Here is a 19,278-nt window from a genome sequence, read left to right on the forward strand (position 1 = left end):
AAGGCCCAGGTTGGACATTGGAAGCCTCAGCTGGGGTGGAAGGAAGAGTGGAAGGAAGAGTGGAGAGGGATTCCCTGACTTCAGTGTGGTCTGACATAAATCGCAGTCTCTTATAGTACCACAGCCTGGGGACATAAACGTCATCTGCTGCAGCTCCGGACCTCTGGGAATCCGGGACCTTCTTGCGCTCCCTAAGATAAGTGCTCCTCAGGCCACCAATTTTGGTTTTTAAACAGGGGATGGTTGCTGTGGGGACCACCGGCTTCACCAACTCCAGCAGTTTCTCCAGCGCTGCCTGCCTCTTTTGTTTATTGTTATAATGGGGATGTCTCACCTGCCACAGACAGGGCAGCTCCCTGTACTTGTCTATGAACAGGGGGAGGAAATTGTGGTCGTTGAAGCCATCCATTTTCTCTGCAAGACACAACAGAAGACAAACCCTAATGTCAGGCAAAACTCCCCTAATCTTGTTACAATATTGGCTTCCATTTTGAAGTAGTATAGGCCCAAGTTTAGATCCTACCTTCATTATCATGATCGGCGCCTCCGATGCTCCTTCCTCCGCTCACAGATTGTACGTAAGACGCACGCGTGTTACGCTTTATACACACTGCGCATGCGTGTAACTCCGCCCGCCCCTGACGTTCTTTCTAGTCTATTCCCCACCCCTTTTTGTTCGGTGCAGTGGGGGAAGAGTACATGGTGGATACACAGCAGGATCGTGATAATTGTAGCAACGAGGAGGAGGAGGAAAGCCTGGAGCCGGAAACGTCCCGTTCCAGAAGGAGATTTAAGGCATCAAATATGTCCTTTGGGGAGATGTTGGAGATGGTGGACATCCTGAAGAAGGCCGACTATGATGGAAAGTATGGACCTTACCCCAACCCCAATCTCAGAAAGGCCAAGATCATGGCGAAAGTGGTCAGGAGTCTGCACCGGAAATTCGGGGTACGACGATCGAAAGATCAGCTCAGGAAGCGGTGGTTGGACCTCAAATTAAGAGAACATGAGCAGTACAGAAAGATCCGGAGAGTGCTGCAAAAAAGTAAGTAGTTGTGCTGTGTTCCTATTCTTTTGATGTTTAGTACGTTCATGCTGCTCCATGTGCTTTTAGGAACTGTTGTACAGTTTAAAATGGCAACTTTCATGTTCATGGGCACATTATTCGTTCGTATCAAACATTTCTCTTTCGGACTATAAAATACCATTGTTTAGGCCATATGCATTTGGCCACCATTTTTACGCCCTATACTTGTCTTAAAAGAATTTGGTTGTGTAGATGGCTTTGTTACTAGAATGAAATGCAAACTAGATTCTGTGTAAAGAGAGGACACTCAGCAGCAGTTTACACATCTGGACGCTGGAGCACTAGTGTGGGACACAAGAAAACCATTTTTATTAGGGGGCCACACAGGTGCTCCAGTGTATACTATAGGGGGGGGTGCTACATCTGTGAAGCTTGTACCAAACAGGTAAAGTATTGCAGGTTGACAAAGGATACTGAAAATGCTACATTTTGGAACTCTGCTAAACTTGCCAATTGTACCCCACTTCCAAGCAATGTTTCCTATTTATAGTTCTGCCATCAAATATCTGTGTGCTAATTATACCTTTTTGTTTTACATAGGGGAGAAAAGACTCGGAGGACACCCCTCATCCGAGGAGACCAGAGCCCACCCCCCTCTGGAAGAAGGGGAAATCCCCCCAACACAAGCTGTGCAGGAGGAAGAAGACGTGGTGGAACTAGTCACCACAACAGGTGAGTGTCTGCGACCACAGGCTCAGGTAAGAGATGGATGCCGGCAGATTTTTGAGACCTAATTTTTTTTGGGGGTTCCTCTCTTTTTAGGTGATCGTGATGTTGTGGATCCAGATCCTTTCACATCCGAAAGTGCCCAGATCCTGATCGGGGAGATCATGGGGTATAATTTAGAATTGGAAAAACTCAAGAAAAACATCAATGATGTTCTTCAAAAAATAAAAACATCATTGATGTTTTGGGGCGAGTTTAAAGCCCCTCCAAATCCCTTTGTTTTTGGGTGTGCTACAATGTGCAAAATGTTTTTGTGATTTTTCCAAAAGCCAAATTTGGAGGATGCACACAGTGTGTCAGCATGTGCTATCTGCCATCACGGGAGATCAATGGACGCGTTTTGGGGGTGCAAACCCTTCCTCAATAATAAAGTAGCTGAGAGGAAGGGGTTTCTCATCCCAAACACGTCCCTTGATCCCCCGTGATGGCAGCTAGCACATGTTGAAATTCGTAAATTGGTGTGCATTTTCCAAATTTGGCTTTTCCTGGGGTGACTTCACACCATCTGAACGCAATATCAAACACAGTTCCTAAATACTCATGTCTGATATTGCCTTCAAGTTCTACAGTTTGTAAGTTCAAGATTTGTGTCTTTCTTGTTGGTTTTACACAGGCCTGTTTTATCGTAAATGGACATTTCTATTTTTGATAATGCTACCCCAAAAATTGGTATACAACAAACATGTTGGTTTGTTTGAAAAAACTTTGGTAAATGCACATGTGATTGTGCAGGTATAAAAAAGTTTGTTAATCAAGAATGTGTGGATTATTGTATCAACGCTACAACACTTTTTGGGTGATGTCATTGCTGTTTTCTGAGAAAATGGGGGTTATTTACTAAGGGCAAATCCTCTTGGCACTACAAGTGCAGTTTCAGTGCAGTTGCAAGTGCACTTGTAGTAAAATGTGTCTTTGCATTTAGTAAATAACAGCCAACAGTGCTTTGTATAAGGTTACACAATCATGCCATTTTCTGGAATAAACACATTTCTGTCAGGGTCAGCTAAAACAAACACAAGCAGTAAATGTCCACAAAGAATGTCTTTTTTTGTTTTTTTATTATAAAAAGGCTTCACATATTTGCTGGCATATTGATGGCCCCCCTACCCGCAAAGAACTCCAGGTATTGTAACCGGACATCACGGGCACTCAGGGAGGGCAAGCCAGGACGGCCGCTTTCAAGCGCCATCAGTGTGATTTCATGTATCATTCCGGCCTCAGGCCCAACTGAGCCAGCATAGTTGGCCGAATGTTTCCTTAAAAAGTTATGGAGAATACAGCACGCCAGTATAATATGGTTCAGTTTATACTCCGCCATATGGATAGGTGTCAGAAATAGGCGGAACCGGCTGGCCAGGATCCCAAATGTATTCTCCACCACTCTTCGGGCTCTGGCCAGCCGGTAATTAAAAACCCTCTGTTCCGGGGTGAGTGTCCTCATCTGGAATGGCCGCATCAGGTGGTCCCCCAGCGCAAACGCTTCATCAGCCACGAACACAAATGGGAGTCCTTCCACATTGTCCTCTGGAGCTGGCAAGTCCAAGCTGCCATTCTGGAGACGCCTGTAGAACTCCGCCATTCTTCCCCACGTCCACATACAAGAAGTCGTAATTAGCCGACACCAACGCCAACATCACAATACTATTGAACCCCTTATAGTTGAAATAGTACGACCCCGAGTTGGGTGGTGGGACGATGTGGATGTGTTTCCCATCAATTGCCCCTCCGCAGTTAGGAAAGTCCCACTGCTGGGCAAAGTGGGAGGCCACAGTCTGCCATTCCTGTGGCGTGGAAAGAAACTGTTGAGGGAAAAAAAAAACATGGCAAGCAGATTAGGCACAAACATTATGAGGCAGCCTCCAGATAGCATTTATTAAGGGGAATTTAACACTGCCAAACTATAAGGACACCTATCATATGCCCCCCTCCCTCTCATGGGCCATTTCTAACATTATGGGGTGTGTGGAAATCTTGGACAGGTAACCCTCTTCACTTCATTGAGAGATGAATGCCTAAATACAGGGTATTACTTGGAACAGCCCCTCCTTAGTTACACTATTGGCAGCCCACTGGACAGGTAAGAAGTGTCATAATACAAAGATATAAATACACACTGTACACATTTGAGCACATTTGGACATTCTGCTATTACCTAGCAAGATAATAATAGGATACAAAAACTTGAAACAGTAACATTTGAAAGTATACAGCCAGGCCCTTGCACTACATGCTTTGGGTAATTCATCCATAATTTAGAGCAAAAAACAGATGGGTATAGTGTGTATGGGTTTGGCAAAGTCAGCAGATAGATGATTGAAGATAGATAGAGAATTGGGATCAGCTGACTTAGCAGTTGGGGGAGGAAGGGTTACTAAAAATGATTTGGGGACACCACAAAAAAAAAGCCTCTGCCACTCTGCCAGAATTTAAAGCTAAAATCACATTTCTAAACATTTTAGGGGGTGTTTGGGGTAAAGCACTACTATGGAGCTGATAAAATACATTGTTAAGTGACTACATGAGGTGAATATAGGGCCAGGAGAGAACATGATGAGGAGGTTATTGAAGGCCAATCTGTATGAAGGACCTAAAAAAAAAATTACATAAAAATCCAGCATGCATGAGAACAAAGGGGACATTCACAGCAGATTCCAATCATGGTCATTAGGGAATGAGGAAAGAAATACAATATATTATCAAACATTAAATACAAAAAAATTTGAGATTAAAGGATAAAAATCTTACCTTCATATACTTCTTCTGCAGGACCTGGATGATGGCAGAACAGGTCTCTGGGATGATGATACCCAGAGCCTGGGGGGAGATGCCTGTCGAGAACTTGAGGTCCTGCAGGCTTCTCCCTGTCGCCAAATACCGCAGGGTAGCGACGAGCCTCTGCTCCGCAGTGATGGCTTGCCTCATGCAGGTATCCTGCCTGCTGATATAGGGGGTCAGCGAAGCCAACAGACGGTGAAACTCGGGGTCCGTCATCCTGAGAAAGTTCCTGAAATCATCAGGATTATTCTCACGGATCTCACGGAGCAAAGGCATATGACAGAACTGTTCACGTTGAAGCAACCAATTCTTGGTCCATGAACCCCTCTCCACCCTGTTCATGGACTGGACTTGTGTCAAGGTCAGGACCCCAACACCAAGCCCCTGCACAGCACGAACTCTACGAGGAATACGCAACATGGCTAGAAAACGGTCGGCTGCTCAGAACGAAGTAATAGAACGCACTGAAGAACAGCAAGGCCTGTGAAGAGCGACCTGAAAAACAGTAACGAACGAACAAGAATACAATGACTAATTAAAGTCACGCGGAACTTGCTTGCACGCACTGAAGAGCAGATACAAACCCACAAGCACAAACTGAACGGCAGAAAACGATCTGAAAGCCACGAGTCTGAAAAAGCGCGAATCGTCTCTCACCAAACTTTTACTAACATGGGATTAGCAAAAGGAGCCCAAAGGGTGCCGTGCTTGGTTCTGAACTGGCCTTTTCTAGTCTCGTCGTACGTGCTTGACGTCACCGCATTGTTGGCGATCGGAAATTCCGACAACTTTGTGCGACCGTGTGTACGCAAAACAAGTTTGAGCCAACATCCGTCGGAAAAAATCCTAGGATTTTGTTGTCGGAATGTCCGAACAAAGTCCGACCGTGTGTACGGGGCATTAGTCATTGAAGACCATCAATGCCATAGATTGGGAGAAAGTAAATAGAAGGCTCCCATTGTGAAGTATGCCAAAATTTTATTGATTAAAACAAGCTAAAAAGCGCACAAACTACATGTGGGTTTGTGCAGACAGTCTTACAACAAAACGCTGCTGGGGCTCCAGCTGCGTAGCAGGCGGTAGTGACATGTCACGCTTGGTGAACCCTACTGGTTTCGTCAGTACGCTCTGACGTCATCAGGGGTCGTGAGGGCCTACATTCATTCACTACATTCTGGTGAGTAGACTGTGTGGCCGGTGATGGTGGTGGATAATTACTTCCTTGATGACTGCCGAATACTAGGAAGATTTTATCCAGAAGTTACTAAGAATTTATCTAGAATCTATTTTGAACACTACTTGTTTTTTTGTTTTTTTATTGTTTGATTTTTACCACTAAAATTTTCATTACTAAAACACTCACGTGGCGTTTTCACGATTGGACTTTTAGCTGAAAGTTGTGTATTGTTGCAATCAATTTCACAGCAATTTTCATTGTTTTTTGTGTCAACAGATTATCAATTTTTGCACCTGCACTTTAGTGAGAGCACGGTTTCTAACTAACTTGTTAATTATTTTCTTTTCACTCATTCTATATAACGTGCTGCTCCCACATAAATTTCACATTTATTTTAAAATTTTTTCACCTGCGCGGATTGGTGGTATTTACCATTTATATTATATATTTTTCTCTTTGAGTTATACCCACAGCGATGGATATATTTGACTATATGAGTAACAGACCCACTGACACAAATTATGTTTTTTCTTCTACTGAGAATTTAGTACTTAAAGATCTGGAACACAATTTTAAATCTTTAAAACATATTCTGGATAAGAAAATCCAGGCTTGGTGGGATATTGCCACATTAGAACAATATGTCAAAAATAAAATGACACCCAGGCGTTTACGCTGGGAATCGATCCAAATGATGGTCTTGAAGACTCTGATTTGGATACCCGATGGTACAACTTTTTTAATGACAGCGAACAGAAATTGTTAGATCTAATTATTTGTAGGAGACAAGCTAAACTACAAATATTAGAGACCAAAATCACTGAACTTAAGGAAGCCATCACACCTTTTAAAGATACTGTAGAATATAAAGAAAAAAACATACAGGTACAAAAACATCTTGAGAAATTAGATAAGGACACTAAATCCAAGAAAATAAAGAAGTACCAACGAGACCTTAAAGATTACAGGGAGAACAGAGTCTGTAAATGGCAGGATGAATTGGTTGAAATAGCCCTAAACCAATCCATGGACTCTTCCTCAGATAGGCTGGAACCCATTCAACCCCCCAGCGCCCCTCTATGTTCAACACCGGGAGGTGGTAACCAGGGGCATGTGCCTGGCCCCCCTACCCGAGGTAACAAGAACAACCGAGGAAGTGGTAGTACCAGAGGTGCCACCAGCAATTCTGGTTATTTGACCTACCCCGCTCCCATTCCGAATTCCAGCCATTATGATAACGGTTATTATGGGGGATATGAAATTCCCACATACAACAGGTTCCAACCTCTTTATCAGGGAGATGACTCACAAAGAGGTCATCCACCCTATAGGGGTTTTCACAAGAGGGGACATGGAGATCCACCCCCCAGAGGGGGTTGGAATCAGAACAGGGGTCATTCTGGCCAAAGGGGAAATTGGAGAGGAAGGGGGAGGGGTGTGCCACCAAATCCATCTCAGTACGACCAACAACAAAGGACCCAATATGGTGAAAAGGGGAACCTCCATTGGCAACAATGAAAGCCACCCACTTGGCCAACTCAGTACCCCCAAAGAAACAACAAAGAGGTAAGAGAGGAGGAAGGAAGAACAAAAAGAAAGAGAGAATAGTCGGCCAAGGATTTTTTAATCTGAGCAATGAGACTTTCACCCTTAACCACTTGCCGACCGCCTAACGCACATATACGGCGGCAGAATGGCACGGGCAGGCAAAATCACGTACCCATACGTGATCTGCCTCCCACGGGTGGGGGGTCCGATCGGACCCCCCCCCGGTGCCATAGCCGGTCGGCTCTCGTTCGCGGGCGATGAAAGGTCAGGGGGAGGCCATCCATTGATGGCCACCCCCTCCCGATCGCTCCTGGCGAATGAAAACGCTTCCTTTCCCTCTGTAATGTAAACAGAGGGAAAGGAAGTGATGTCATCCCTCCTCGAGCCGGTCTTTTCGTCCCGGCGCAGAGGAGAGAAGACATCCAAGTAAGTGCACAAACACTACACTTACAGTAGAACACGCAGGCACACTTTTCACCCCCCAGTCACCCCCCGATCACCCCCCGATCACCCCCCTGTACCCCCTGTCACTCTGACACCAATAGCAGTTTTTTTTTTTTTTGCATTGGTGTCAGTTTGTGTCAGTTACAAGTGTTAGGGCAGTTAGGTTAGCCCCCTTTAGGTCTAGGGTACCCCCCTTAGGTCCAGGGTACCCCCCTAACCCCCCCTAATAAAAGTTAACCCCTTGATTACCCCCCGTCGCCAGTGTCGCTAAGCGATCGTTTTTCTGATCGCTGTATTAGTGACACAGGTGACGCTAGTTAGGGAGGTAAGTATATAGGTTCGCTGTCAGTGTTTTATAGCGACAGGGACCCCCATATACTACCTGCTAAAGGTTTTAACCCCTTGATTGCCCCCTAGTTAACCCTTTCACCAGCGATCACCGTATAAGTGTTACGGGTGACGCTGGTTAGCTAGTTTGTTTTTTGTAGTTTATTACAGTTTATTATAGTTTATTATAGTTTTAGGGCACCCGCCGTTTATTACCTTATAAAGGTTTAACCCCCTAATTGCCCGGCGGTGATATAAGTTACGTTTTTAGGGTCAGATAAGGTCTGCGTCGCCCCAGGCAGCGTCAGGTTAGCGCCAGTACCGCTAAAACCCACGCACGCAGCATACACCTCCCTTAGTGCTATAGTATCTGAACGGATCGATATCTGATCCGATCAGAACTATACTCCCCAGCAGTTTAGGGTTCCCTGAAACACAGTGTTAGCGGGATCAGCCCAGATACCTGCTAGCATCTGCGTTTTGTCCCTCGGCCCAGCCCAGCCCAGCCCACCCAAGTGCAGTATCGATCGATAACTGACACTTACAAAACACTAAGCACACATAACTGCAGCGTTCGCAGAGTCAGGCCTGATCCCTGCGATCGCTAACAGTTTTTTGGTAGCGTTTTCAATCAATCGCTAACAGTCAGGAGCTTTTTTGCCTGTGAGTCTCACTAGTGTACCCCTAAATTTAGAGGCCAAAATGGCAAATCGAAGGTACACTAGTGAAGAGGCCTACACGTTTCTGAGTATGACAGATAGTGAAGAGGAAGTCACTCATCTGTCAAGTTCAGGCTCAGAATACGAACCTGTAGAGGACAGCGGCTCCATGACAGATAGCTCTGACGACGGAGTTGGGGTCCCTGCTAGGGTCAGGCGTACCAGACCCCGAACTTCTTCTGTCCTTGAAGTGCAAGAACCGCAGGGCTCTCGTATGGAGCAGAGAAGTACTAGCGCCGCTACTCCTTCTGGTGAACTGGCAAGCACCAGCGGCCTAGTACACCCTGGTCATACATCCAGCACTGCAGTATCACGTGGTGACGTGGCGAGTCCCATAAGTGCAGTTCAAGCTGGCGAGGTGGCAAGCACAAGTAGTGTCCCGCTGCCACCAAGAAGAAGACGAACACAGGCCCGTCGTGCCCATAGTGCCCTTCCTGCTGCATTCGCCAATCCGAATTGGGAACCCACCACTTCTGCAGCACCCGTACTTCCCCCTTTCACTGGCCAACCCGGAATTCAGGTGGAAACAGTTGACTTTACGCCACTGGATTTTTATTCGCTGTTTTTCACCGAAGATCTCTATAGATCTATTGTGGACCAAAGCAATTTGTACGCTGGTCAACACATCGCCACTATTCCCCAGTCCACCCTTGCCAGAGATTGGAGACCAATTACGGTCTCCGAATTTAAGATCTTTCTGGGCCTTTCCCTCCTCATGGGCATAACCAAAAAGAGTGAGTTGCGGTCATATTGGTCCACTGACCCAATTCACCATATGCCCGTGTTCTCTGCCTCCATGACCAGGGCACGATACGAGCAGATTTTGCGGTTCATGCACTTCAACGACAATGAACTCTGTCGTCCTCGTGGAGACCCTGCATACGATCGGCTCTACAAAATTCGGCCCCTCGTAAACCACTTCAACCAACGTTTTGCAGACTTGTTTACCCCCATCAAGTTGTCTGCGTTGATGAGTCCCTGATTAAGTTTTCTGGCCGCTTGTCCTTCAAACAGTACCTTCCCAGCAAGCGTGCCAGATACGGGGTCAAGATGTATAAGCTCTGTGACAGGGCCACAGGCTATACATGTAGAATTATGGTTTACGAGGGCAAAGATAGTCACGTAGAGCCGATAAACTGCCCTGACTACATAGGAAGCGCTGGCAAGATAGTGTGGGACTTGGTGTCACCCTTATTCGGAAAGGGGTACCACTTGTACGTGGACAATTATTATACGAGCGTGCCACTTTTTAGTCACTTGTTTGATCATCAGATTGGAGCATGTGGCACCGTGCGACCTAATCGCCGGGGCTTTCCCCAGCGGCTTGTAGAGTCCCGTCTTAGGCTGGGGGAGAGAGCCTGCTTGCAGTATAATAATTTGCTCGCTATGAAGTGGAGGAACAATAAGAATGTTTTCGTTCTTACATCCCTTCATGCAGACACGACGACCCAAATTACTACGGCGACTGGTGTTGTGGAGAAACCCCTCTGTGTCCACGAATACAACCTTAATATGGGAGGGGTGGACCTCAACGACCAGTTGTTGGCGCCGTACCTAATTGCCCATAAGGCCAGACGCTGGTACAAAAAAGTGTCTGTTTATTTATTTCAATTGGCTTTGCTGAATGCTCATGTGCTATACAGAGCTTCAGGATGGACTGGATCCTTCCTTAAATTCCAGGAAGAGATCGTCAGAGCCCTTCTGTATCCAGACGGTGCTCCACCTCACCTTCCCCAACCAGATGCAGTAAGCCGGCTGCATGGGAGGCATTTTCCTTATGTCCTCCCGAGTACCCCTACCCAACGAGCCCCCCAAAAAAGATGTCGTGTCTGCAGCAAGCGCGGATTTAGGCGTGACACCCGGTATTGTTGTCCCTCCTGTCCTGACAATCCTGGTCTATGCATTGGTGAATGTTTTGAACGCTACCATACACTAGTGGAGTATTAGCGTAGGGTTCAGCATGGCACAGACTAGGCACACTAACACAGGGTCTCCCAAGATGCCATCGCATTTTGAGAGACCCAAACCTGTTACAGTTAAAAGTTAAAGTTACTAAAAAAAGTGTTAAAAAAAAAAAAAATAAAAAAAAAATAAAAAAATAAAAATACAAAAAAAATATAAAATAAAAAAACCAAAAATAGTTGTCGTTTTATTGTTCTCTCTCTCTATTCTCTCTCTATTGTTCTGCATTCTATACTGCAATGTTTTATTGTTATGTTTTTATCATGTTTGCTTTATAGGTATGCAATTTTTTTATACTTTGTTTTTTTATTGTTAACCACTTTGTTTTCAGGTACGCCATTCAGCTGCAGAGCGGATTTATTTATCTTGACAGCAACAGCGTTTGCTCCCACGATATATAAAGCCGTGACTGCAGCGCTGTCGGAGGTGATTTCACCACCACAGTTACATACTTCAGCATATATGCCGAAGCGTGGGGGCAGCAGTGGGTGGAGGAGCAATTTGCTCCTGCCTTTTGCGGGAGGATGCCCCCATGCTTCGGCATATATATATTTTAGGTAGGCACAGGTTGCGTTAAATGTTTTATTTTTTACTATGTTTTTTTTTGTATTTGCTTTGCAGGTATGGTAAGTATTACTGTTATACTGTAATGTTACTTTGCTTAGCAGGTACGCCATTCAGTTGCAGCGCGGATTTATTTATCTTGACAGCAACAGCTTTTGCTCCCACGATATATAAAGCCGTGACTCCAGCGCTGTCGGAGGTGATTTCACCACCACAGTTACATACTTCAGCATATATGCCGAAGCGTGGGGGCAGCAGTGGGTGGAGGAGCAATTTGCTCCTGCCTTTTGCGGGAGGATGCCCCCATGCTTCGGCATATATAAATGGTGCATGTATGCCCATCATTAGAAGTGGGCGGATGAAGGGAGGTATTCTAATGGTGGGCATACCCACCGATCAATATCTTTTTTTCGTTCAGCCCACAGGCTGCATGAAAAAAAAGTTTACAATACAAGGACCAGCAACGTACTGGTATGTTGCTGGACTTTGAGTGGTTATACCAGAATGATGCCTGCAGGTTTAGGTATCATCTTGGTATCATTCTTTTCAGCCAGCGGTCGGCTTTCATGTAAAAGCAATCCTAGCGGCTAATTAGCCTCTAGACTGCTTTTACAAACAGTGGGAGGGATCCCCCCCCCCACCGTCTTCCATGTTTTTCTCTGGCTCTCCTGGCCCAACAGGGAACCTGAGAATGCAGCCGGTGATTCGGCCAGCTGACCATAGAGCTGATCAGAGACCAGAATGGCTCCAATCATCTCTATGGCCTAAGAAACCGGAAGCTACGAGCATTTCATGACTTAGATTTCGCCGGATGTAAACAGCGCCATTGGGAAATTAGGAAAGCATTTTATCACACGGATCTTGGTGTGGTCAGATGCTTTGAGGGCAGAGGAGAGATCTAGGGTCTAATAGACCCCAATTTTTTCAAAAAAGAGTACCTGTCACTACCTATTGCTATCATAGGGGATATTTACATTCCCTGAGGTAACAATATAACAATAAAAATGATAAAAAAAAAAATAAAAATGAAAGGAACAGTTTAAAAATAAGAAAAAAAATTAAAAAATTAATAAAGAAAAAAAAAAAAAAAAAAAAAAAGCACCCCTGTCCCCCCCTGCTCTCGCGCAAAGGCGAACGCAAGCGTCGGTCTGCCGTCAAATGTAAACAGCAATTGCCCCATGCATGTGAGGTATCACCGCGAAGGTCAGATCGAAGGCAGTAATTTTAGCAGTAGACCTCCTCTGTAAATCTAAAGTGGTAACCTGTAAAGGCTTTTAAAGGCTTTTAAAAATGTATTTAGTTTGTCGCCACTGCACGTTTGTGCGCAATTTTAAAGCATGTCATGTTTGGTATCCATGTACTCGGCCTACGATCATCTTTTTTATTTCATCAAACATTTGGGCAATATAGTGTGTTTTAGTGCATTAAAATTTTAAAAAGTGTGTTTTTTCCCCAAAAAATGCGTTTGAAAAATCGCTGCGCAAATACTGTGTGAAAAAAAAAAATGAAACACCCACCATTTTAATCTGTAGGGCATTTGCTTTAAAAAAATATATAATGTTTGGGGGTTCAAAGTAATTTTCTTGCAAAAAAAAATAATTTTTTCATGTAAACAAAAAGTGTCAGAAAGGCCTTTGTCTTCAAGTGGTTAGAAGAGTGGGTGATGTGTGACATAAGCTTCTAAATGTTGTGCATAAAATGCCAGGACATTTCAAACCCCCCCCAAATGACCCCATTTTGGAAAGTAGACACCCCAAGCTATTTGCTGAGAGGCATGTCGAGTCCATGGAATATTTTATATTGTGACACAAGTTGCGGGAAAAAGACAATTTTTTTTTTTTTTTTTTGCACAAAGTTGTCACTAAATGATATATTGCTCAAACATGCCATGGGAATATGTGAAATTACACCCCAAAATGCATTCTGTTGCTTCTCCTGAGTACGGGGATACCACATGTGTGAGACTTTTTGGGAGCCTAGCCGCGTACGGGACCCCGAAAACCAAGCACCGCCTTCAGGCTTTCTAAGGGCGTAAATTTTTGATTTCACTCTTCACTGCCTATCACAGTTTCGGAGGCCATGGAATGCCCAGATGGCACAAACCCCCCCCAAATGACCCCATTTTGGAAAGTAGACACCCCAAGCTATTTGCTGAGAGGTATAGTGAGTATTTTGCAGACCTCACTTTTTGTCACAAACTTTTGAAATTTGAAAAAAGAAAAAAAAAATATGTTTTTCTTGTCTTTCTTCATTTTCAAAAACAAATGAGAGCTGCAAAATACTCACCATGCCTCTCAGCAAATAGCTTGGGGTGTCTACTTTCCAAAATGGGGTCATTTTGGGGGGTTTTGTGCTATCTTGGCATTTTATGGCCTTCAAAACTGTGATGGGTAGTGAGGAGTGAAATCAAAAATTAACGCTCTTAGAAATCCTGAAGGCGGTGATTGGATTTTGGGGCCCCGTATGAAGCTAGGCACCCAAAAAGTGCCACTCATGTGGTATCCCCGTACTCAGGAGAAGCAGCAGAATGTATTTTGGGGTGTAATTCCACATATGCCCATGGCATGTTTGAGCAATATATCATTTAGTGACAACTTTGTGCAAAAAAAAAAAAAAAAAAAATTGTCACTTTCCCGCAACTTGTGTCAAAAAATACAATATTCCATGGACTCAACATGCCTCTCAGCAAATAGCTTGGGGTGCCTACTTTCCAAAATGGGGTCATTTGGGGGGGTTTTGTGCCATCTGGGCATTTTATGGCCTTCAAAAATGTGATAGGTAGTGAGGAGTGAAATCACAACTTTACGCCCTTAGAAATCCTGAAGGCGGTGCTGGGTTTTCGGGGCCCCGTACGCGGCTAGGCTACCAAAAAGTCCCACACATGTGGTATCCCCGTACTCAGGAGAAGCAGCAGAATGTATTTTGGGGTGCAATTCCACATATGCCCATGGCCTGTGTGAGCAATATATCATTTAGTGACAACTTTGTGCAAAAAAAAAAAAAAATTGTCACTTTCCTGCAACTTGTGTCAAAAAATAAAATATTCCATGGACTCAACATGCCTCTCAGCAAATAGCTTGGGGTGTCTACTTTCCAAAATGGGGTCATTTGGGGGGGTTTTGTGCCATCTTGGCATTTTATGGCCTTCAAAACTGTGATAGGTAGTGAGGAGTGAAATCAAAAATTTATGCCCTTAGAAATCCTGAAGGCGGTGCTTGGTTTTCGGGGCTCCGTACGCGGCTAGGCTCCCAAAAAGTCCCACACATGTGGAATCCCCGTACTCAGGAGAAGCAGCAGAATGTATTTTGGGGTGTAATTCCACATATGCCCATGGCATGTTTGAGCAATATATCATTTTGTGACAACTTTGTGCAAAAAAAAAAAAAAATTGTCACTTTCCCGCAACTTGTGTCAAAATATAAAATATTCCATGGACTCAACATGCCTCTCAGCAAATAGCTTGGGGTGTCTACTTTCCAAAATGGGGTCATTTGGGGGGGTTTTGTGCCATCTGGGCATTTTATGGCCTTCAAAAATGTGATAGGTAGTGAGGAGTGAAATCACAACTTTACGCCCTTAGAAATCCTGAAGGCGGTGCTGGGTTTTCGGGGCCCCGTACGCGGCTAGGCTCCCAAAAAGTCCCACACATGTGGTATCCCCGTACTCAGGAGAATCAGCAGAATGTATTTTGGGGTGCAATTCCACATATGCCCATGGCCTGTGTGAGCAATATATCATTTAGTGACAACTTTGTGCAAAAAAAAAAAAAATTGTCACATTCCCGCAACTTGTGTCAAAAAATAAAATATTCCATGGACTCAACATGCCTCTCAGCAAATAGCTTGGGGTGTCTACTTTCCAAAATGGGGTCATTTGGGGGGGTTTTGTGCCATCTTGGCATTTTATGGCCTTCAAAACTGTGATAGGTAGTGAGGAGTGAAATCAAAAATTTATGCCCTTTGAAATCCTGAAGGCGGTGCTTGGTTTTCGGGGCCCCGTACGCGGCTAGGCTCCCAAAAAGTCCCACACATGTGGTATCTCCGTACTCAGGAGAAGCAGCTAAATGTATTTTGGGGTGCAATTCCACATATGCGCATGGCCTGTGTGAGCAATATATCATTTAGTGACAACTTTTTGTAATTTTTTTTTTTTTTGTCATTATTCAATCACTTGGGACAAAAAAAAATTAAATATTCAATGGGTTCAACATGCCTCTCAGCAATTTCCTTGGGGTGTCTACTTTCCAAAATGGGGTCATTTGGGGGGGTTTTGTACTGCCCTGCCATTTTAGCGGTTTAGTGTAGTGAGACGGACTGTGTTATTTAGATACATTGTTTATCCTACATATATTTGGAATTTTTTGTATATGTAAATACCCCCACCCCCCCTACCCTTAATAAAGCCTTTTTGCATTTTTGTACCATAAGCCGTAGTTGACCATTCCCCTTTTTTGCTTTCTGGGGACTCCCTTGTCTCCTCTTTCTGTTGTTGATATCCTGCCATTTTAGCACCTCATGAAATGACATAGGCAGTCATAAAATAAAAGCTGTGTAAATTCCAGAAAATGTACCCTAGTTTGTAGACGCTATAACTTTTGCGCAAACCAATAAATATACGCTTATTGACATTTTTTTTTACCAAAGACATGTGGCCGAATACATTTTAGCCTAAATGTATGACTAAAATTGAGTTTATTGGATTTTTTTTTATAACAAAAAGTAGAAAATATCATTTTTTTTCAAAATTTTCGGTCTTTTTCCGTTTATAGCGCAAAAAATAAAAACGGCAGAGGTGATCAAATACCATCAAAAGAAAGCTCTATTTGTGGGAAGAAAAGGACACAAATTTCGTTTGGGTACAGCATTGCATGACCGCGCAATTAGCAGTTAAAGCGACGCAGTGCCGAATTGTAAAAAGTGCTCTGGTCAGGAAGGCGGTAAAACCTTCCGGGGCTGAAGTGGTTAATGAGCTCAAAATGCTGAAGTTACGTCTCAAATCTGCCCCGGACAAAGGATTAAACAAATTTGAGGCGTTTATTGACACTGAAAAATGTATACATAAATTAAATATTAAAAAACATTATGCAGAGAAACATGTCCCTGTTACCCAGTTCATTGAATCAGAGTACCAACATAGTGGATTAAGAGATCAGTCAGTTTTCAATCCCAAGAAGTCATCGAATCATTTCCTGGAGACGTTTAAAAATATGGTTGAGCAAGATATTAGGCTCGTTAAAGCGGGGTTCCACCCAAATTTTGAACATTATCTCTATGCATTCTCTTCCTTGCCTAGATGCCGACATGCTGTGTAAAAAAAATTATATCGCCATAATTACCTTTTATTTTCTAATCTTAGCATTTCCTGGTTTTCCTCCCATGGGAGTAGGTGTGTTTCTAGCCTCTCCCAGACCTCCCACAGTCCCCTGGGAGCTAGTCTCAGGCTTCCCAGCATGCATTGTGCAACAGCGTCATCACAACATCTCAGTGAATGCTGGGAGCACAGCATTCACCGCATCCAGGAAATACATGCTTGTGGGCTTCAAATGCCCACAATGAAGATGGAAACCGCCTTCAGTGAATTTTATAAGTTTTTCTTTACAATGAAATCGGACACAGGCGGACTTATTACACAGAACATGTGAGTAGATAATCATGAGAAGAAAAGTTTGTGAATGAACTCCAAAAAAAAAAAAAACAATAGATAGGTGGACCCCCGCTTTAAAGCCAAAAAAGGAAAAAGAAGGGTAACATAAAAAGGAATAGAGGCACTTGAGAAAAGAAAGAACATTGCCATCCGCCAAGCGGATAAAGGGGGGGGGATTGTAGTCAAAAGAACTTAATAGGTTGGTAGGTGATACTATGACCTATAAAAAAATAAAGGGTGACCCTACCAAAAAACTTAAAACCCTAGTGAAGGATAGTGTACGTAAAGCCAAAGAAGCAGGAATTTTAAATAAGAAAGAAGCTCTTGTCTCTCATGCACCTAGACTCCCCGTAATTTATTAGTTGCCTAAGATACATAAGAATTCCCAATGCCCATCCAGAAGACCTATCATTAGTGGCATTAACTCTATTTTTTCTAGATTGGGGTAATATGTTGATTATTTTCTCCAGCCCATTGTTCAATCCTATCCCTCCTATCTGCGAGACAGTTAACATCTCTTGAACTTATTTAAGGATATCCCGGTTCAAGATGACACAATCATTGTTACGATTGATGTTGAATCACTTTATACCAACCTTGTACAAAAAGATGTTTCAAAAACTACAAGGAGGGCTCTTGATTCCAAATCTAGTCACAAAACTGAACAGAAAGAATTTTTGACTGAGATTTTAGAGTTAGCTATGTCAAATAACTATTTCTAAAACAAAGGGTCTTGTTACAGGCAGATAAAAGGGTTGGCGATGGGAGCCAAGTATGCTCCAAGTGTGGCAAATTTACTCTTGAGCATATGGGAGGACCACAGCATATTTGGGGCCCACATCCCTGAGATCTCCCTGTACAAGAGGTATATTGATGACATTGTGATTCTGTGGAATGGTACAGTGGAGGCACTGGAAATATTTCTAAATAACATCAACTAATTGCTATGGACTAATGTTTACAGGCAATTGGAATTCAAGCGAGATTAGTTTCCTTGATTTAACTCTGTATAAGAACAGCGGGAGAATTCAGACTAAGACCCATTTCAAGGGCACCAACAGAAATAGTTATATACCCATGGCCAGCTGCCATCACCCCAGCTGGCTTAGAGGGATACCCAAGGGCCAACTTTTAGACCCCTTTCACACTGGGGCATTTTTCATGCGTTTTTCAGGCGTTTTAGCGTTAAAAAAAGCACCTGTAAAGTGCCTGAAAGAAGCCTCATCTGCAATCCCAATGTGAAAGCCTGAGCCCTTTCACACTGCCAGTGCCGGAAAAACACTGGTAAAGCGCCGCTTACGATCCCGTTCACACTGGGGCGTTTTTCAGGCAGTGTGAAAGGGCTCGGGCCATCGGTGCACCCAGCCCAAAAACATGAATACCAATGTGAAAGCCCGAGTGCTTTCACACTGAGATCCCTTTCACACTGGGGCATTTTCAGGCGCTTTAGCGCTAAAAAAAGCACCTGTAAAGCACCTGAAAGAAGCCTCATCTGCAATCCCAATGTGAAAGCCCGAGTGCTTTCACACTGGGGCGCTGCGCTGGCAGGGCATCAAAAAAAGTCCTGCAAGCAGCTTCTTTGCAGCGCTTTCATGTTTTTGGGCTGGGTGTGCCGATGGCCCGAGCCCTTTCACACTGCCAACGCCTGTAAAATGCCCCAGTGTGAAAGGGGTCTTAAGCGGCGCTTTACCAGCGTTTTTACGGCACTGGCAGTGTGAAAGGGCTCAGGCTTTCACATTGGGATTGCAGATGAGGCTTCTTTTAGGCACTTTACAGGCACTTTTTTGACGCTAATGCGCCTAAAAAAGCCTGAAAAACGCCCCAGTGTGAAAGGGGTCTTAAGGATTAGGCGTCATTGTGATTCTACATCAGATTACATGCTTCAATCTAATTTTGTGATTAATAGATTTAAAGAGAAAGTGTATCGGGAACATGATCTTAGGGCCACTCAATCACTTATTCTACAAATGGATAGAGACACACTCTTGAAAGATAAAACCACAAAAACATGTGAGTTGGATTATGTGCCTTTTTTGACTAATTTCAATAGGGACTATAAAAGTATAGAAAAAATCTTCTTGAAGCATTGGCCAGTTTTGTTGAGAGACAAAACATTGTCCAGATTATTACCTGAACGCCCCATTATTATGTATGGTTGCAATCAATTTCACAGCAATTTTCATTTGTGCACTTTAGAGAGAGTGCAGTTTCTTAAGATGGTATTATCTGGTGTTTCTTTCCTAAATAATGATGTAATCACTTGGCCATCAGGTTGGATAGAAATATTCAGATCTAGGAAAGTGATA

This window comes from Aquarana catesbeiana, linkage group LG03 (genome assembly GCF_042186555.1).
Source record: "Aquarana catesbeiana isolate 2022-GZ linkage group LG03, ASM4218655v1, whole genome shotgun sequence".
In the NCBI taxonomy this organism is placed as follows: domain Eukaryota; kingdom Metazoa; phylum Chordata; class Amphibia; order Anura; family Ranidae; genus Aquarana; species Aquarana catesbeiana.